Source organism: Pteropus medius, unplaced genomic scaffold, assembly GCF_902729225.1.
Source record: "Pteropus medius unplaced genomic scaffold, Ma_sr-lr_union100, whole genome shotgun sequence".
Taxonomy (NCBI): Eukaryota; Metazoa; Chordata; class Mammalia; order Chiroptera; family Pteropodidae; genus Pteropus; species Pteropus medius.
Window position 1 is genome coordinate 13754484 of NW_024342467.1, and position 22965 is coordinate 13777448.

At 35.3% G+C, this 22965-nt stretch overlaps 1 protein-coding gene and 1 pseudogene across 3 annotated transcripts in view; one reads left to right on the plus strand and one right to left on the minus strand.

Annotated features, from left to right (window-relative positions):
* Positions 1–22965, minus strand: part of SKAP2 (src kinase associated phosphoprotein 2) — a 159510-nt gene that overhangs the window by 76948 nt on the left and 59597 nt on the right. The gene's annotated exons all lie outside the window — the stretch shown is intronic.
* On the plus strand, positions 12682–12800 carry LOC120602565 (uncharacterized; annotated as a pseudogene).

Sequence of the window (22965 nt, forward strand, 5' to 3'; positions counted from 1 at the left end):
CAAATAAGAGAAAAGTGTGTGTATATATGGAAAGAGAAAACAAACATCTGTGTAGAAAAATATTAATGTCAAGGGAATTTGAGTGAAGGGTAAAATGGGAATTCCTTGTACTATTTTTGCAACTTTTCTATAAATGACATTATTTGAAATTAAAAAATAAAATAAAAATTAAAATTAAAAATGTAAGTAAAATCAAGGCAAAACTAGGATTCAAGGCAGAACACACAAGTTAGAACTACAAAGTCATTTACACTTTGCAGGAGTGGGCCAAAAATTCAGTTATAAGCTTTATAACAACGAACATGAAGCAAGAAATAATAAATTATGTGATTCATTGCCCATAAGATAAATACAGATCATTGCTCAGGGAGGAACATACAACTATTCCTGGTTCCTGGTACTGAAATGAGAAAGAAATTTCTCCCATGTGTTTTCAATGTCTGCAATAACATTTTTACAGTAAGTAAAGTAAAAGTTTATAGGGCTGTTTTGTATAACATCACTCATATTGAGCGAACAGCATAATGGCAAAGCAAAATTTAGTAAAAGCAATTCTACAGAGTACAGAAGCAGGTAGCCCAAGTACTGTCCTTAACTCCCAAAACAACACTGTTAAACTCAAGGATAAGACCATAGAGCACCTATAGGAACAGACGTCCTGCATTTTTCAGACAATCCTTCCAAAATACAATTTGTCTTGATCAAACTTTTGGTAAATATTAAATCCCAAGCAGAAGAAGGATCCCTGCAAGTCACTAACACAGCTCTTTTATGTCACTGCTTAAGAGCCAAGCCCGGTAACGAGCAGCAAGATGCGGGTAACGCGGATATACCCTTATTTCTAAATTTACATATATATTTATAAAGTATAATAGTTTTGCAGAGACGTATGCCTGGACAAAGACCACCCTAACACAAACACAAAAACAAATCAGCATTTCCCATAAAGTTCTAACTGTGCCAGAATAATTCTAGCTTGCATAAGGTTCAAACATATGCCTACTTCACATAAACACCCACAGAACATGTTACTGAGAACGATAAAATGCCCGTGTCTACTCTTTATTATGAACTGGTAATAATATGTGCACTTGCATAACTGGAAGAATTAGAAAGTATCATTACCTATGTAACCTAGTAAATTACTAGAGAATACATAGGAAAATTTCAATATTAATGCATAGATATTTTTGCATTATATTTTTCCTCCAGTACCTGAAAATGAAAGCATACCACATGTTTAACCCTCTGATCCTTAGCTTCAGAGGGGAATGACCGTCAACAGCCATATGTGAGACTGGCCAGGGAGAGCAACATTCATACGGTACCTACAATCTCAGGCTAAAATAATATGTTCACAAATTTGTCTTTTTTACTAAAAGTTGAGCAAGGGATCATAAGACAGCAATTCACAAACTTAAATGTGCATTAAATCACCAAGTGTACTTATTTAAAATGCAGAAGTACAATTTTGAAGTAAACTATATTGCTTTAGTAGAATATTTTTAAAATCTCATTTAATACTTGTTTATAGGGTTTATAAAATATGCACTAAGATAATGTTTAATACAAAATCGAAAGAACATCAGTAAGCTGATAAAATACGGTTCTGCAATCACCAGAGCACTGAAAACAGAAGGGAATGCCAGAAATATAAATGATCGTGAGGATGATGACTGTATTTACCAGAGTATCTAATTTTTGAGACATTAATATAATTTTATGAAAATTTAATACATCTTTCACTGGAGCTGGTGCAGTCCCCCTCTGATGAAGAAGAGAGGAAGAGGAAACTAATGAGACAACAGTGAGAAGCCAGATAGCAAGAATGGGCTATTCAGGAGTCTCCAACCCCCAGGCCAGGAACTGGTGCCATCCATGGCCTGTTAAGAACTGGGCTGCACAATAGGAGGTGAGCAGAGGGAGAGGAAATGAAGCTTCATCTGTATTTGCAGCCGCTCCTCAGCGCTGGCATCACCGCCTCAGCTCCGCCTCAGATCATCAGGCATTAGAGTCTCATAGGAGCACCGACCGGTCCCTGGTGTCAAAAAGGTTAGGGACTGCGGGGCTGTATCACAAGCGAGGAACAAAGCGGTCATCCTTATATTTCTTTCCCACTTTAATACCTACTTTCACAATTAATCACCCTCCAATTCAGTTCTAAACTTTATAACCACCAACATAAAGTAAGAAACAAGACAAAAAAGGAAAAAAAGAAATTGGGACTGAATGTAGTGTACAAAACGTGCCCATTTTTGGCCATGAGATTTTAGCATGTTGTTCGAAAGTTAGTATCCATGATATAAAAGATCAACTGCCAAATACAGAAACTAATATTTACTATGAGTTAGACATCATAAGGCAATCTAGTAATCTGCTTACCGTGGACAACCCCAGCCCTGGGTTTACAGAGCTGACACGGCCCAATCACCCACGCTCTCCTTTTCTCCCAATTAAGGAATGCCATTACCAGAACAATTTCACCACTAAAGTTTATGATTCAAATTAAAAATGTCAAAATTAAAACTTCAAAAATCGAGTTCAGAGACTATTAAATAGAATAAACTGTTTCTTACCAACATGCAACAAATGATGTAATTTCACGTAAACAAACAGTGCCATTCAGCCCCTGTGAACATCGCACTACAAGGCGAGGCAAACTGCGGCCTCTCATCGCCGTGTTAAGGGGCTGGCAAACACCTCACGGGAGTTTAAGGCAGTAAAACAGTCTGAACTCTGACTCTGTAGTTTGCTCATAAATATCTGAAATATACACTGATCTCTTAAAAACATGGAAAAGACAAAATCCAAAAGATATAAGTGTGTGTTACTCAAAGTCCATATGAATAAATGAGATAACACAACTTGTTCAAAATCAATCCAAAGATGGTAAGCTCTTATGATAAGATACTCCATTACATGCTTTCCTACAAATCCAGCCTGAAATTAGATAATGTATGAACTGATCATGATGTATTTTCTCGCTGAAATTTTATTTTACATATTTAATGTTATATCAATCCCCCTAATGAGATAATAGTTATTAATTAAATCAATTAATTCAATTAAGTTCCTTTCATCTGGATAGCCTCAAGTCTCATGTAAGACCCAAAGTTCTAATGTACTTTTTTAAAATATCAAAATACATTAAATTCCTCAGAAGATGAAAAATTATGGAAATTTAGCAACTGATCCAATAATTTCTTACCAACCAAAGAAACTGGATATGATATTACAATTCCATACATGAATAAAAATTAGTGCAATCATTAATTTGTCAAATGATGACTTTTTCAAGGGGTAGATGGAAAAATATTTTCATGGATATCACAATACAAAATGAACTCCTGTAAATCAATACGATAAAGATAAGAAAAAGATAAACAGCTTAACATAAAAACAGGTAAAGAATATGAACCAGGCAACTCATAGAATAAGTACACAGGCCAAGAAATATGAGAAAAAAATGAGTGTTTACTCATTAATTGTCTTTCCTCCAAATCTCCCCACCTTCACTAGGTAAGGAGATGTAAGTTCCATGAGCTTGGAGATCACAATTGTTTTGTCCACTGTGTGTCCCCAGTGCCTAGATTAGCACCTGGGACACAGTAAGTGCCCATTAAATTTTGCTGAACAAATAAACGAACCTCTTAAAAACTAAAGCAAACAAACTAAAAACAGGGTACTACTTTTTAACTTATGAAACTAGCAAAAACTAAAATAGTTTAATAACATCAAGTAGCAAGGAGGACAAGAAGAGATAGTATTCTCATGTACTGCTTTTGAGAATGTAACTTCCCACAGCTCTGTGGATAAGAATTTGAATTTAAGGATTCAACTCCTAAGAATCTGTTCTACAAAAATAAGGCACAGATTCACCATGGAGTATGTGCCAAAACAGTCACATACTATTTGTGAGAGCAGAAAAACGAAAAATGTCCAGCAAGAGGGACATTATAAAACCATCTTAAACAATGTGTATTATTTAAATATGCATATGTAGATCTATGTGTATTAATGTGGAAGGATATGTACTAATGTGGAAACCGGCTCGTGATACTTGGATGAAAAATATAAGTTGTACAATAACATGTATAGTCATATCCTATTTTTAAAAAATCTGATTCTACATTTATTCTAGCACAAATATATTTGTACAGTCCAGGGGGAAAAAGTCTGGATGGACACATTCGGAACTGTTACCAGTTCTTCTAGGGAGGTTTTTTTGGTGGGGGAAACAACATTTTCTTTGTTACAAGCATGCATCCCATTTAAAATTTTACATAATAGAATTTTTTTTTAATGGAAAAGAAAAAACAAATGTCTACAGGATTCTAAGTAATTTAAATTAAATCAATGTATATTTTTTAAGTCACATCCAGAAAAGCTTCAACCACTAATCCAGAAGATTTAATTTAATCAATACATGTTAGCTGTATGGTAAAATAATGCAACTTAAAGACATTCCTCTCAACTCATGTGAAGATATGACGTGGAGAACACCCATTCACCTGGTTCTTCAAACAGATCGAGTCTCCTGTTTCCACACCAGCTTTCACTCTGCCTGGAGCGTGCTACTCCTCACCTTTCCTACTTTACCACCCCTCACCACTCTCGCCACCTAGAAGCTTCCAGCTCACCCTTCAAAACACAACTTAACTCTCTGAAAAGCCTTGGGACATAATGAAAATATCTACAAGAAAACTAATTTCTCACAAAGATTAAGAAAGATATTTTCTCTGATACAGATAATTCTTACTACTGTTTTTTTTAGTGTTCTAAAAAAGTCACTTAAATGAAACAAAATAGACACTGATTTTTAATCAGCAGATTGTTCTATATTTTCTAAAAATCTCTACCTAATTATAGAAACAACCAAAGGCTTCATGACAGACCCTGTTCTGGAAAAAATACTAATGGACTTTAGGAAGTCTGCATGGACTAGATATACTCTTGGTTGGAAAACAAGCATTAATGATGAATTCAACACTTTTTTTTCAAAATGAAAGAAATCTAAATTTTTGATGTTACGAAAATAACATGATAATGTATTTTTTGTTCTGTTTCAACTTAAATGCCTTTGGACTGATTCATGTAAAATTATGCCTAAAAATAATTGTGCCAAGCTATAACTGGTATTCCAAAATCCACTTGGGAAATGAATTTTATGGCTATACTATAAAATTCTAAAATCCTGAAGTTTTAATAGATATGCTGACACAACCTGAACTATAACAGTTCTAGCAACTGCTGCTATAATAAATCTGTCAGTTTCTATAATGCCTATGACAAATCCATTAATATGAATGATGTACACTTCACAGAGCACACTACACAGCAACTGCACAAGTTATGTCATCTCCATTCTGAGTAGCAAATCAGTAATCAATATTTGTAAAAGCAGCAGCTAATCTTTTGTAAAATCACTGGTTCAGTGATTGAAGAGTTTGCTCAATCCACACAGTTAATCCCTCTTCATCTGCTTGAGCCCTCTATTTCTCCCAGCCTCTCATGGTGCTAGCTGTGGCAGATTAATACGTCTCTGTACGTTAAACATGACCTGACAATTGACACAGGATATTGCTGACAGGATAAGCTCCACAAATACGGGCCTTTTAAAAAGGAAGCTTAAAATTAACATTCAGAAACCCAAAGTTTACAAACAGGCTCACCACTATCCCTCCCCAACTCCAATCGCCTGATTTACTGAGCTCACGCTCCTTAGCATACACATCCTTATTTTGGGTTTGAAAAGTCTTCTGGTTGATTCTAGAATGCTTATTCATAAAGCATGTTTTATTATAAATTTTTTAAGTCAAGGTAAATAGAGGTTTTCCAGCCAAGAAAAGAGATTCATACATACAGAACAATTTAGAGAATTTTTATGTATGAAGTAAAAGTTCCTGTTCTTAGCTAATGGTACTTCAAAGTTCTACACTTGAAGAAAATCTCAAAAAAGCATTTTGATGCTTAAAGTTTTGAATGGAAAAAATGATGCATTTTCATACTGAAAAGTGACTGACAATATTATAAAGTGCTCTGTGCTACTAGAAACAGATATTATAAAGATATTAAGAAAAAAATCGGTAGTTATCCTTAATGATTAGATGATATAACAGATTCCTCTTTAGGCATATACTAAATTTTATTTAAAGACCCAACATAAATTTCCTTACAGTTATTGCAATTCAGATACTCTATGCATCCTTAATTGAGACTACTTGAAGGAAAAGAAAATGCAAATTCATGTCAAATTAAGAGTAAAGAATAGGTGTAGAGAGAAAAATGATTTCCTGACCCAATATACCAAATGAAATGAATTTTTTTGAAAGACAACATGAACAACTCTTTTACATGTTCGACTTCTGGTTAGCTGTGTCTAAAAATGAATATCAAACAAGCTATTAAGTCTTATACTATGTATTCCTCCTGAGAGGAAGAGGAGGCCACAGAAAGGCTGAGAAGACATAATACAAGAAGACCAGGAGAGAATGGGCTGACCAGAAGCCAAATGAGTCCAAAATTTTTGGAGAGGAATTAATGAATGGCCTTCCAGAAAGGCCAAGAAAGAGAAGTACTAGAAATTGTTCACTAATTATGGACATTAGGAGGCTATAGTGATCTTGCTGAGATATCGGAGAAGTAGTGTGGGAAGAAGCCAGTAGCAGGAATATAATGGGAGAAAATGGAACCAGGAGAAGATAATTAATCTTTTGAAAAACTCAGTAGTAAAGGGGGAGAAGATTGGGAACAGGAGCCAGGGAGAAAAGCATTTCCAGTTTACTTTTTCTACATCCAATTTTACTTTAATGCAACCCCTAGTCTTCAAAATAAATAAAAGCCAATACTGCAATTTTTAAAAACTGATCATTTTTAACCTTATTTAATAATAATGCATTCATATGTGATGTTAAAAATGAATGATAAGTTAATAGATAGCATTGAAAACTTAGAGTGACATCTGTAATATAATGCAAAAATGCCTTATATGGTATGTTGCATATGTCAAGAATGCAATCTTAAAATTTAACAGCTTTTCAGATATTAAGGAAAATAATTTGCTAGTCAGTTGAATTTGCTATAAGAAGAATTATACACATTACCAAATCTTACAAGACAACTAGCTCTAATTAGACTTACAGAAAGATGCTAATACATAAAATGAATAAAAAGACAGCACTGCTAGTTCAATATTATAGGTGATCTGTCCATGTCAAAAATATGGCACATTAGATAAGTAGAAAAGTTTGCCAACAACTAAGAAAAATAAATTTCAAAAGTTTTTGAACCATAAAAATTACTCAAGAGATCACAGTCACCAATGCTATTTCATACCATCTTGAAAAGTGATATTTCTCTGCTATATTTAAATTATGATATTGCAAAGTTCAACTTATACATAACTTTTTTTAAAAAACATATTGTACAAACTACATATTTATTCATATTGAAATCTTTTTATGTCTACTGTTGCCTTTGAACCTCCTAATGAAATTCCTTAAGACTCTGGACATATGATTGTTTAATGTTCTCTCTCATATAAACACATGTAAAATGTGCATATATATGAATGTGTGAAATGCACACACACAATGCTGCTCAATAAATCCTAGAAAAGCTGTTTGACTTATTTTTCAAACCACAGCGGTGTTCATAAACAGCTCATATTTTTAAATACAACTAAAATAATTTTCTAATAAACAGTAAATATTTTTTAAGGTGAAGATAACTGAATGTTTCGAAAGAAGACAATTTATAACTTTTCAAAACCTTTTCATACTCTTGAGACACCCAAGTAACCAAATCATAAATTTGCAAGCCAATTTGCCAATAAAATATCCATAACAGAGAACAAAATAATACCTATATTAGATCAAATGTGTAATGCTAGCCTCCTAACAATACATTTTAACTGAACTATCTTGCATTAGTTTCCTCTTTAGGACATAATGAGGAAACAGCACTGTGTGTCATTGACTAATTGAAGTTAAATGTTCTGAAAACCAATATTTACTTGCTTGAGTGTCAATAAAACCATTTTTCCAGTTTTTTTGTCACATTAATAAACCAAAATTATCAAAATTCTCCATATAAGAAAATCTCGAAAAAGGAAAATTAATGGTCACACTGAAAGTGAGCTAGTAACACCACAAATTTATTTGTAGATTCAAACATAAAGATATAAAGTCTGAATTTTTTATTATAAGGAATTCCAAAAATACAAAGGCAACAAAATTCTTTTTCAAAATTCATCCCATTATTATGGCACAGCACACTATATCAGAAGGCACACGTCAATCTGTCCCATCACAAATGATGTTAATTTTTATATCTGCCAATTTCTCTATTGTCATATTACTATTTTTCATTTTATAGTTAATAAGCATCTTTAGATGCTTATTAGAGATTCTTTGAGATGGTGTAAATATCCTGTTATTTCTCAAACTTTCTCACACTAAGTTTTGCATTCATTGATGACTCCTGTCTGAATTAATTATTTCTATCATGACTGCAAATGGTAATGTTTCCAACTTTTTTTAAATAAATGAAGATATCAGATACTCTTTATATGAAAAAGCTGAAAGCTAGACAAATGACAAGTTGGGAATTGAATATTTAGGAATGAAAAACAGTTGATTCTCATCCTGGCAGACTCTGCAAACATGACGTGTGTGTGCGTGTGTGTGTATGTATTAACATTTTTGTAATCATAGAGCAACAAGGTAATAACCTCATAATATATATAGAGAGAAAAACTGTGCAATAAAAAATAGCAGTAGCATAGTCATTCTTGATAGAAGAAAAATAAAAAATTGATTAAGAATCAGAAGACTATTCCTCTCAGCCCCTAAACTTCGTTGTGGGTACCTAGATAAACTAATCTTTCTAGATTTCACATGTAAAATAAGAGACATAGACTAGCTAATTTGTAAGCTTTCTTCCAACTCTAGTATTTTACATTCTAATAATATTAAAATATGTTGAGTTATGCAAAGATGTTCTTTAAAATCTTATTTTTACAATATAGCATTTATACCTATCAGAAAAAAAAATTACACGAAAACTGGAGTAAAGTATGTAACCGTTTAGGTAAAGTTTACCCAATAATATTCCAAAGGAAACAAAATCATAATCCCCCTCAGGAACCTTCTGGTTGTGATTTATAACACAGCAGTCATTATTCTATTATTTATAGTAGATGGTATAAATTTCCTCCAACAAAAAGAAAGCATTGTTTCTGCAAGATAAGTGTTATAACTTGTTAATATGCCAACTTATTCAGGTATAGCTAGCGATAAAAAGGTTTTTAAATAATATCCAGTCTGGGACCCAAGGACTTAAACCAAGAGATACACCAGCCTATGCTAATCAAAAAGCCTGGTTTTTAAAGCTCTTCTCCTAGACCCAACAGAGGAAACAAATCTCTTGGCCAAACTCACCTTGATGTTTTAAAGGAAAGGACATCAACAAGTAGAGTTCCAGAACACACTACTGTACGTGATAAGCTGGTGATGTAACTAATATTCACAAAGTTGTAGTGAACTTGTAACACCAAAGGATAAGTACAAAATCTGGGCTGGAGTCAGCTGCACATATGTAGATTTTATATAGAATATACAGGAATATGCATGCCTGTGTTTGTAATTAGTAGAAAAATATACAAACATTTATAGGATAAATATTTACATATTTACTAAAATGGAATAAATATTATCTAGCCAGCTTTCTTTATATTTGTGACTTAATATTTCCTTTCACCTACAAAGTGGAAATTAATGAGCTAAGCTAGTTGTCAATAAATGTACAAACTTGACAAAAATATCACAGATATGGTAAATCTGAAAACAATAAGTACTGTGTATAAAGCAAAAATCATTATTTTTATTGAGATAATTTAAATAATCAAAGTTAAAGCTGAAGCACCTTTATTCAGGTCATTCTTTCAATATGTGGCTAAAAGATGATAAAAGCAGCAAAGTTTTATTTGATGACAGACTGGTTTGGGGAGACATAGGTTTGGGCATAAGCTGCCTGAGGGCTGGACCAAGTAAGTTTTATTCATCTTCCTATTCCTCCTGCACAGTTCCCACAACAAAATCATTTAATAAATGCATGATGAATAAATAAGGGTTATTAAATAAATATATATATTAGAGAGATCATCTTTTATACCAAAAGATTACGTTTATGTTTTACGTGCAATTAGAATAACCATGGTGAGCCATAAAGTTATATTATGGCCTCCAATGGAAATAAACTCTCATTGACGTCCACAAGCACTACTTAGGTAAATATCAGAAAAACCAGAGCCTGTTGAAATTTTTGTATGTAACACTTTACAAAGCACTTGGCAAACATTCGGCCAGCCAGAGGAAATTCCAAGTGAAACTCAATCCACATGTGTGTTTGGTGGGAGCCAATTATTTTTACAGCATGTAACTTTAATTGGTGGCAGATATAAAATATCACTTTATAGCTACATGGTACGTTCATTTAGTTCTGCAGAGTATAGAGCATTTAATTAATAAACTTTTAATACTAATAAGAAATTCTATACTCTTATGACAATGCTGGGTCCAGTGACAACGCTTAGCCTGTTCTATCTGGGCTTTATGTAGTTTTATTAGCTCAATCCACTGATGGCCTTGACAACCAGTCTGTCATCTATAAAACACACCCCCATGTGGGATGAGGATGATATTTTCCAGAAATGTACTTTGTATGATTTGGAGGTTAAACTTCCTCAAAACAAAGGAGCTAATTCAGGCATGTAATTCTGTAGGCCGACGACTAAGAGCCACACACTCCCTCCTGCCCCCATACAGACTGGCTGAGGGCACTGGGTGAATGCAATGAGATGCCACCTTCCGTTTCTCTCCTCCTGTCTCCCCACTGAGATTAGAAAGGTGAAAACCCCTTTTTTTCCATTTCAGGTTATATGAATTGAGATTTATTACATATCTGAGGATGAAGGCAAGATAATTTGTACTAAGTTGGCATTCTCCTTAGATATTTCTTGGCACGCTACGAGCTTTTCTTAATTACATTTACTCTGCATCTTCTGGCTAATAATTTTCCAAAGGAGCATACACAAACACCAGTTTAATACAATGATTCTGTAGTTGGAGAGCAGGATAAAATGCTGGATACGTCCCAGCAATTTCTCCCTTCTCCTTCTCCATCTAAACCTCATATCTTCAAATATGAACTTTATTTCAGAATAAATTTTAATCTTTTTCAGTCTCCATCCCCTATTGACAAGGCGTGATAGTAATTCAATGAGCAATAAACATTTATTATGAGCCTGGCATATGTCAAGAACCATGCTAAACCCTGGGGAGACGTAAGAACAAAGACAACACAGGTTCTGCCTTCAAAGGGTTCAGATCCTACACCTGAAAAGCAATAAAATGTGATGAGACGATAACTGTAAGTGTTACTCAAGCTTAATCAATAAACTGAATCAAATATAACTGAAATGCTAATGCCTGGGTAAGGCTGTTCTAAGGCATGACACACAAAGCCCAGTGCATTCAGGAAAAGCAGGGCTGGACAATTATCACTCAGTACGCTTCTCTTTCTCCCACATGTCAATCTTTTTTACAGGTAAAAACATTTTAAAAGCACATCAAAGACAACTTCGAAGAGAGACAAGTTCCCAAAAGAGCAATATGCATCTTGAAAGGCAGAAAGGAGGGGAGAAAATTCCAGCCTCTTTGCCTTGCTGAAATTTGTGTTGGTGGAGGAAAGGACAAGATCAATGTTATATGCTACCAGCCAAAAGCATCTCTCCCAGTGAGTAGCCAATCCCTTAGCAGCGCAGGGCCCCTTAGCTCAGGGTGACCATCTCGAATCGCTCTTTCCCCGAACGAATGTGAATGACGCCGCCACTTCTCTTGCCTAAAACTGTGGGTCTCACGATATGCCAACTCAGTAAAACATGTATTAACAGCACCAATCAAATTATAGGTCGAAAAGAATCAGGAGAGCACCAAGAACCTGTATAGATTTATTAACCCTGTTGAAAATATTTTGGGTTAGATTAGACTGCAGTTGCAATAATAATAATTTTTTTAAAGGCAGGGTGCTACTAACATAAGCTTATAAACACCTTATCTGTTATTGCCTCTGGTGGATAAATGGTATCACATCACATGATTTGGAATAAGGAGTTGCTAATCTTATTTGAAAGGGACCTTTTTAAAGTCAGGATACCCAAATTTCTCACAGTCATTGATTTAAAAAATAATTTGCAATGATTAGGTTTTTTTTTCTTAATAAATCAGATAGACAGGGAGAGAGACAGAGACAGAGATGAATGTGGGGAATAGATACTATTTAGAGGGAACTCTCGGCTTTCCCCATATAGATACACACGCACTCACATGCACACCTATCCTTATACTCTTCCTCCTGATTCAGAGGAAGTTCTCTCTTCCTTATATCTTGAATCTCTCCCTCTCCACTGCTGCCTCCTCTGCAACATGTACATGTTTGTATCTCTCTCTGGCTACTCTCTCTTTCCTCCCCTTCACTACTTGAATTTTTTTTTTTTGAAATGTCTCTTGAGATAATTATAGATTCACATGCAGTTATAAGAAATAATACAGCATCCCTTGTACACTTTTCCCAGTTTCCCCCAATGGTAACATTTTACAAAACTGTAGTATACGTAACCAGGTCTACGACCATGCCACCCTGAACAAGCCCGATCCCGTCTGATCTCAGAAGCTAAGCAGGGTTGAGCCTGGTTAGTACTTGGATGAGAGAACACCTAGGAAGACCAGGTGCTGTAGCGGTTAAAAAATATCTATCTATCTATCTATCTATCTATCTATCTATCTATCTATCTATCTAGATCTCGTAACCAGGATATTGATATTGCTACAACTAACCAATCTTATTCAAATTTTCCCAGCTTCACTTGTGCTCATTTGAGAGAGAGAGAGAGAGAGAGAGAGTGTGTGTGTGTGTGTGTGTGTGTGTGTGTGTGTGTGTGTGTGTGTGTATCAAGTTCTATACAATTTTATCACCCATGCAGGTTAATGTATGTACTACAGTCAAGACACTGAACAGTTCCAACACCACGAGGATCTCTGGCGTCACCCTTTTACGACCACACTTGCCCTCTTCCCTAAATTCTCGTAGCCACTACTCTATCCTGCATTTGTATAATTTTGTATTTCAAAAATGTTATATAAATGGAAAGAAACACACTGTCTGTAACCCTGAGAGACTAGCTTTTTCACTCAGCATAATGGCCTGGAGATTCATCTAAGATGTCATGTACATCAATCGTTCATTCTTTTGTATTGCTGAGTAGTATTCCAAGGTACGTGTGTACCATAGTTTATTACTACCTAGCTTTTTTTAAAAAAAGTATGCTTCTCTACTAATCATTTCTCATTCCTCAATCTGCTGCAATTTGACTTCTCCCCATATCATTCCACAGATATCTCATAAAATCACAACCTCCAATTTCCATACTAAAGGGGCAATTTTGGGCATTCATCTTTCTTGCTGTTTTCTGAAGCAACTGATACTACTGACTACTCATCCCTCCCCTAAACATCTCTTCTCCCCTGGCTTCCAGTCAGACCATTCTTTCCTGGTCCTCGTATTCTGTTCATTTTTAGCCTATTTTTTTGTTGACCCTCATCTTCCTCATCGCGGTCCTTAATGTTGATATCCACTCAGCATTCCATCTTCAGTGTTTTCTCTTCTAAAATTCTACACGAATTCTAAAATTCTCCCAGTGTAATGCACGCACCCTGTCCCCTAGACGCTGAAGACTCCAGGCAAAATCTTTCTCCTAAAGTCCAAATCCATATTTTCAAATGACCAAATGTTTTACTTTCTAAATTTACTGTATTCAAATCTGAACTATGCATAACCCCCTTTCTCTTCACTCTAACTGACCCAATTCCAACCATTTCCTTTCCTTCCTCTAACCCCTATCTCAATGAACGGCAGGCACCACATCTATTTAGTCATCCCAAAACTTCAGACTCATCTCAACCTTTCCTCCACTTTCACCTCACGAAGGCCCATCGACTCTACCCCTGAAATATCTCTTGAATTCACTCCCTCCTCTTGTTCCCCCCACTACCATTTCTTTAGTTTAAGCTCTTATCATTTCTCACTTGCATTACACGACAGCTTCTCCATACTTCTGGTCTTTCCAGACCATTCTCCAAACATCTGCTAAGTGCTCTTACCTAAATACAAATCTATCTGTTCTTCCTGCTGTAAGACCTTATGATGGCTCCTCAAGCCTTCTTAGCACAGCACACAAGGCTCTTCAAAATCCATCCCTCGCCTACTTCTCCATTCTCTTTCACCTTTCATACCTCCACCTCCTAGGATCTCACCATTCCAAACTACGTGCAGATCCCAAATGCTCCGTCTCACAAGCCAGTGATTCAGGTCTCCGAATATGGAACCTGGAGTACCTTATGAGGGAACCAAAATGGTGGCTAGGACTTCTAGGAGATCAAAAGAGTTTAAATCACTAATTGATTTGATATTCAGAGAGAAAAAAATTTTTTTAAATGTTTAAAAATATTCTAAATTTAAAGAAAAGAACAAATATTTCAGACATTTAACATAAAATATATATCTGTCTGGAGATGGTAGCCATTTGGTTTCTTTAACTCCCAAGAGTGAAATTCAAAAACCCTCCTAATTAGGTCAGAAAAAGAAGTGAGGTGGTTGATATAATCTTTCTAGATACTTAATACAAAATAAAATCTAAATTATGGGTTTTTCAAATATGTTGTGAGATCTTTTGCTCTCTAAAAACACTAAATGATAACAGAGAAAAAGGGGGGAAATAAAAGTTGCTTCTGATGAAATTTGCTAAATATTAAACAGTACACATTAACAGTTCTTTGAATATGGGCTATTCCCTCAGATGTGCCAGACTCTCAATGATGTAGCCTTAATCTTCTTTCATTACGTTTGCTATATGCCTGTAAGCACTGATCCTGCACCCCAGGCAGTGTATTCTTCTGCTTATCCACAGGGTAGCAGTGTGTTCCAAAATAAGATCGCCACCACGGGAATATGAATGAGTACCCACAGTGTTTGCAGAAAGCAAACAGCCCTTTTTTGTACACACACAAACATCAACATACTAGGGTAACAGACTGTCACAAAAGTCCAGAGTGTGATGTCAGGACTAACAAACAACGGAATACTTGTAATAAGAAAACATGTCAAAGAAAAGCATTCTAAGGTAAAAACAGAAAAATAGACTAAGTTAGTAAAATATTACCTACCCAGTGTTTTACAACTTGACACCTATAAATGAACTGATCTGTATGCACATAAACTAATAAAATACTGGAAACATATCATTTTATGACCTGATAATGCCAAATTTTAACATGGTGATATCATTAATTACATTTTATATAAGTTCTACTACAACAAAAAGTAGTACGGATTCTTTTTGATGATTCTGAATTGATTTGATTTCTGACCACTGAGACTTAAGTCAGAACACTGCCATGCTGTAAGATTTGTAGAGACAAGTCTAAAAGTTGTTTGTTATAGGAAAATCATTACCGGTGAATAAGAAAGCCCTCACTTTTAAGAGCTGGAAAAAAACCTTTCAGGGAGGCAGAATTCATAGTACTTAAAAGTACAGGGCTGAGTGTAGCATAGACCCCCTTGGGAACATAAGCTATTTAATCTCTATTTAGCCTGGGTTTCTCCAACTGCAGAAGTAAATAACAAGAGCACAAATCTCAGAGGATTGTTTTGAAAATTAAATGAAATAATTTATGTAGAGCACTTAAAACAATATTTGACAGTTTTCCAGGCCCTCTGGTTCCGTATTCCATAATTCTAATACTAATACTCAAGTACTACACACATGCTCACATTTTAAGTTCATAAAAAGGACACTAAGAACAGCAAAGAACTTTGAGTTAATTGGTATATTTCTATCATTGCACTGATTATTCTGCACTGTGATCATCTGTGTGTCTGTGAAGAACATAGCACACTGGTCAAAGTCATGGGCTCGAGAGTCAGAAAGGACTGGGTTTCCAGTTCAAGTTCTTCTACTCAAAAGCTGGATGACCTCAAGCAAGCTATTCTTCTGGGAAAGAAGGTAAATAACCTTGTATCAAACACATATATTTCTTATTAGGTCTAAAAGGAATATATTTTGGGATAAAATAATATAAACATAATTCGAATATTTTATATAATGCAATATATATAAAATAAATTTAAAGCAAAAGTAAATTTATTTCCTTTCCTTCAAATATTTGATACAATACCAAAAAAAAGCAAATAATGAATTGCAATAATCTGTTCTGTCAACATCAAAAGCAGCTAAAAAGATAATTTCTTCAGACTGTAATGTCTGCTGTAACAGCTGAGACATTGTAAACTTAAGTCTAGACTTTTAAAGGACGCAAGAAGTTAAATCCACTAATTGAAATGAACTACGAGGCAATACATTTGAATGGGTAAAAAAAAAAAATGAATTATAAAGTGTTTATATAAAATACAGTGATATTAAATGTTCTTAATTTTATTGTGAATAGAAATTTGAACCTATCAATAATTCCAAATAAAGTTCTGGTGGGGGGCATCTTGCTTTTAAAAACTTTTAAGGGTTACCTGTAGTTGCTATCATTAAATACCAATGTATAAAATATAAGAATGATTCCAAGAAGATATTTTCTCTACAACCTTTTTTTTGCACAGTGAATAAACCTACTTTTTCTTATGGAGAGAATACAACTTCTCGCCCTTATTACCACAAATTCTGAATTAATGGAATGGAATTCCATTAATTTTATAAGCAGTTCTCTAAGTACCATCAATCAGAAAAATCTGAAGACTAACTACACTCAATGAAATTTAATAAAGATAAAATGCAACTTTGTTCATTGATATCAAATATCCCAATTAATATCCAAGACAGAAATGGCATCATTTTAATATTTCTCTAATCCCAAAATTGACAACCACATGACAAAGCACCTCTATTCATATCATTCTATAAAATATATTCTGCTAAAGTTAGGATTAGCTTCTCATTGGATTCTGAGGCAAAACTTTCAAGACAGATATTCAATATCATTGTACCAACAAGATTTATATTAGAGAATCTATTCAAGTACATGATCAAGATCTAAGTTCTAAGTGTGGGTCAGGCAATAGTTACAATGGGAATTTAGGGACAAAGGGTTGGATCTACTGGAGAAGGCATGGAAAACGTAGGGCTTCTTATGAGTGTTGGAAAATAGTAAGCATAAAGGACAAATGCTGATGGCTCGTGAAAGAGGCCAGCCCAATTAAAGCAATGGGTTATTTCAAAGAGGAGTAGATGATTATGATAGTGGAGAGCCTTAAAACACAAGCAAAGGAATTTAGATTTGACTAAGTAGATGATCTACCATCTGCTATAGGATCTTGAGAAAGAGAATGATTCTATCAATGTAGTATTTTATAAAATCAATCTGGCAGGTTAGAATTGAGAGCATAAAAAATTTTTCAGAGATCTTTTAGTTTAGGAGGCAATCACTGTAATTCTTTATGATGAGGTCTCAGACTCAATGGTAGCATTGAAAGCAGGTTTCTTCCATTCATTCCTTTCACAGAGAGGATGTATATGTTGGGCACTGTGCTAAGCATGGAGATTACAATGATAAACACGACTCATGGTTCCTTCTTTTATGGAGCTCACGATATAGTGAAGGAGGTAAACAGAAAAACAAGTAACAAATAAACACAAACTTTATAAACTGTGGTAAGTGCTATCAGAAAACAAACAGGAACGAAGAGCAATACAGGAGGCAGGCAGAGAAGGAGAGACTCATTTCAGAAAGGATGCTCAAGGAGACCTCTCTGAGGAGATGATTTTTAAGCTGAGACTTCAGCCTTATTAAGAAACTGGAACTTGATTTTAAGTCCAATGGGAAACCACTCGAGGATTCTGGTCAGGGAAATGAAACATAATGTAAAAAAAAAAAAAAAAAAAAAAAGAGTAAAAAACAATTGGATTGGTCGTAAGTTACATACAAACAATAAGGAAAACACTTGAAGTCCATTTTTTTTTTTAAAGTAATTTAAGACTGGAGAGCCTACTGTACAATAATGCAGTCTACTAAAGTCATCACTAAAAACAGGTTGAAATCATTTCAATTTGAAGTTAGATGAACTGCACTGACAAAGCTCTTAGGAGTACAAACATAGTACAACCCAGGAGTGACCTGAGTGAGAACAAGCAATTGGCATCACACAAAGGAAAATATCCTTACTTCTTACTCAAGAAATGTAACACCAGTAGAAAGTACTTATAATATACATACGTGTGAGGAAACCACTGAGATAAATTTAAAAGTCAACTCAACTAGCCTGTTTCCAGCACTGATGACTTTGGACAAGTTACTTAACCTCTCTGTGCTATTTCTTGTGAAATGAGACAAACTAATAGCTCATAGTTACATGAATTAAATGAGTCAATGTGTATAAAGTATGTAAAAGAGTATTTGGCACAAAGCAAATGCACAACAAATGTTGGCTGCTGTTATCGTGGCAGAGATGTTCTGTTCTGCTTATTTCAATTCATACTTCAGTTATCCCTCTTTCATAACCAAGTAATTGGTTTTGAATGACCTAAATAATACCCATTCTTGTATAGGGGCTATCTAGATCAGGGTGGAAAGTAAATACTTTTGGCTTTTCAGGTCGGAAAGATTTTCACAACAACTCAGTCTACAGCTGTAGCTCAAAAGTAGCCGTAGATAATACAAAAATTAATGAGCATGGTTGTGTCCCACCAACTGGGCAATGAAATTTGAATTTCATATTATTTCCCTGTGTCACAAAAAATATTATTGTTTTGATTTATGTTCAAGCATTTAAAAACATAAAAACCACTCAGCCTACAGGCTATATAAAAACAGGTGGCAGGCCACAGTTTGCCAATCTAGACACTTATATGACCCTTTCAGTCATAATTTCTCCATTTATAAAACCAAAGTGAATGTAATCAGCTTTCCTAACTTCTAAATGTTCAAATAAAAAAATTTATGTTCACGTGAGGAATAATATCTACTTCATGGGCTCAATTTTTCACCAGTTTGCTCCAGTGAAACATACTACATAAAAAATCATGGCTAAAATAGTATAAAAGGCTATTATACTGTTTCTTTTGGGCGTGGAGATGTACTGTACTAAAGATATAGTTACACAATTGAAAGCCAACAGAGATCACTGTAACATAAAAATTTCCATTATGATGTTAACTTTATTTACTAATGCTTAATTTACAAGATAACTGGAGCTGTTTCCAGTTTCATTAACACAACAAAAGAAGGTATTTCTCCAGTCTCACGAAATCCCTGCCAACAGACATACTCTTTAATAAAAGAGGAAGACAGAAGCTTATCCCTTAGCAATATACAATCAATACAAATGTGATCTTCTTACAGTGGGTCTTATATAACATTAGTTCTGAACAGAGCAGGGTGCATCTAAAACCCAAAGGAAAAATGTTTTGTTAGGTTTTTTCTTCAGTAAAAAAGATAAAGTCTTTCTGAAAAACAAAGGCATATTTGCTCACTTTACATAATTACAATTTATATCAGTAAAAATTCCAAATACATGTCAAAGGAAGATGGAACTGCAAATGCCAACCTGATGTCACTGCTCCTGGCAGAGATACTCCATATGCACCTGCTACTAAAACAGTCAACGAATCAATTCTGCAACAAATCCTTAGCTCAAAAGCAAACTTATTAATGGAGACCTTTTAAAAGGAAACTAGGTGTTATGCCTAAGCTCTGTGTAGTTGCCTTTTTTTTTTTTCATTTAAATGCTGAATCAGTGACAACTCCTAAATAAAACACAAGACTAAATAAAATACAAGTCAAAAGCTAAGATTCAACTTTTGACAGTTCCCTCTCTGCTCATCCATCACCAAGTCCCATGACTTGACCTCCTAAGGATCTCCATCTCTCTGTTGGTCATCACCCCCAACACTTTCTAGATCGAGCTACTGTCATCTCCAGACTTCTGAAACAGCCTCTTAGCAGTATCCACTCCAACCACTCTTTTCCACACTGTTCTTCACACTACGGCCACTGTTTCTTCCCCAAGGACGCCGCCTTCCCGACTTCCCTGACCAGATCAGAGTCCTCTGTCAGCGTCATATACCTCTCCTTTATGGCATGTGAAGTTGTAGATCGGACTGTTTTTATACATTTCTATGCTTGTGTGATTAATGTCTATTTTCTCCACTAGGCTTTAAGTTTCACAGGGGTAGGATTTATGGATTCCCAATACCTGGCATAATCCTGGCACATAACGGGAATTTGATAATTTTACTGATTGCTATATATGTTATCAGACATTAAACAACTCATATACACGCTGAAGAATTCTGTTGGCCTTGAAGAATCACCTCAACTGGTAGTTATGTAACTGATAGTTAATATAAGGTAGTGATGAACATCAATCAGCCGTAAAATCTGATTTACCAGTAAATCACCAGATACTATCTCAAATTATAATAAATAAATAATATCTTAGGCACCTTCTGAAGAGATTGGCTAAAGTTTACTTTTGTTTGTACAAAAAAATGTTAAACTATATGTTAGACTACATTAAACAGTGCATTTTAGAAACAAACATGCACAAAAAGTACACCAGAATGTACCAAATTATTATTGCCTTCCCTGAAATACAAGTATTATGATGATTCCAGAGCACTCTCCTAAGTTCCAGTCCCATATCTAACTGCCAACGTTGCCATCTGCGTGTCTCCAAAGCAATTTCAACTTAACGTTTTTTAAATCTCCCCACGTTCCTCTGCCTTGGATTACTTGGTGAAATGTACCATTTCCTACTCATTTGCCAAAGGCAGACATCTAGAAGTTACTGCTGACTCTATACGATCCAAGTCAGTCACCATGTCCTGTTTCCTCAGGTTCCTAAATATCTCATTCGTGCTCTCTTTCCCCGCCTTTATTCTGGTCTTCCCCTAATTGATACTGTTACTAGGTTGATGTTTGGAGGAGAAAATGCCACTCCCCTAACCTGATATCCTCCATTATCTCCCTCATTACCTCTAACTCCTTACAATATATACAAGAATCTCTAGTATCTAAACGAACATGCTACTTCCAATCCAGAATTAACCAGCCCATTCCCCCACTCTTCATTTAACTCATATTCATCCCTCCAGAGCCAGCTTAAGCACCATCTCTTTGAGATGTCTCCCCTGGCTGAAAACCCCTTCTACGGATCCCCCTCTGTTAGAACACTTCCGGTGGGTGCTGGAGCAGCAGGAGCTGAACCACGAGCCATTTGCTAGCATCTCTTCCCAACTCTGCAGTGACATCGCACTCGTTGCCTGCAACTGGCTGAAGGGACCAAAAGCGGAAGAGCAGATGCAGAAATAAATCTTATCTAAATTCCCTTTATCTGAATCAAACAGAGCTTTTCAAGAGTTCACTGCCCTAACATCCCCGCCCCACTCCACTTCAGAGGTCTCTCTAGTCAGGGAACCAACTAACCTTGAGCACCGGACATTTCAAAACATTTGTGTAAACAAACCGCATCAGAACCTTCCGTTCTTTGAAGCCCAACCCCACTTCTTTTGTTAAATTGGTATATAAACCTTTACTTCTGGCAATTCAGGGAGTTAATTATTACTGAGTGCTCTCACACAAGCAGGAATAAACCTCATCTTTTCTTCTGTTAATCGTTTTACTGTCAGTTAATTCACAACTCCCTTCCTCCCCTCTCCCCATACACACACACCACTACCACTGTTCAGACCTAAGTTGACAGAGAAAAAGTTTTTCCTCCCAAGTGGCCATGGTGGGAATATTTATACAAAGGAGATCATCAAATGCTACAAATCAGAATTTCTTCTTCCCAAGAGCCAGAGATTAAATATTTACCAGAATATCAATACTTATCACTGTGCATTATCATTCTCCTTGTTGCTGTCTGTGATACCCTAGGAGAATCCGTTTCTGAAAAACATGAGCCATTCATATTCATCTTTGTACTCTCAAAGTCTGATTTACCTGAACGAAATCAGATATAAATTGCCATGTGCGACATTAAGTTTCAATAAATAGTTATCAACACAGGCATCTTCTGAGGAAGACTGACATAAATTCAAACTCAATGAAGACTGAAATAATTAAGTTTGTCAAATTAGAGGGAAATTAAAAAAAAAAAATTAAGTGTAACCTAGAGTAAGGTTTTTAGTCCCTTATTAAAGATGAATTCCCATGCTTAAGTATTTAAGGGAAGGTATACTGATGTCTGCAATTTACTTTGAAATGCATCAAAAAATAAGATGAATGAATAGAGAAGTGGGAAGCTGATATGTGATAAAGCGAGGGTAGGAAAATGTTAATGATAGGTCTATGTGGTAGATATATAGGCATTCACTATAAAATTATTTTAATTCTCTGCAGTATGTTTGAAAATTTTCATAATAAAATGTTGGAGCAAAACTGAATCATCATTTCTTTTTGGCTTATAAAGTGTGCAAATAGTTTTCACCTTCATTAAAAACCTGCTAAACCATTTTAATATACCCAAGTTCTGGGGAAAAGGACAAGGACATTAGAATCCTGAGGGAGGTAAGTTTTAGACGCAACACTCAAACCTTCCCCTGACATCTGTGGGCCTGGAACAAGAGTAATGGAGGCCGACAGAGCATATGCCTAAATATTAAGATGCTATATATCAAGCTAACAAAATTTTTAACTAAAACATGGTCTATCCTTCCAACTTGACAAATATATGGCATCATGATAATGTGCAAGACCAGGGTCGAATTGAGAATCTTGATTCCCAAAAGTTCCACATCTCTTTACGTCCCTTCTCTACCCCCATGCCACACCCCCAAGGAGCCCTGTGCACATGCCCCTCCATGCCATACTCTGTCCACACTACCCTGCACAAAACCCTGCT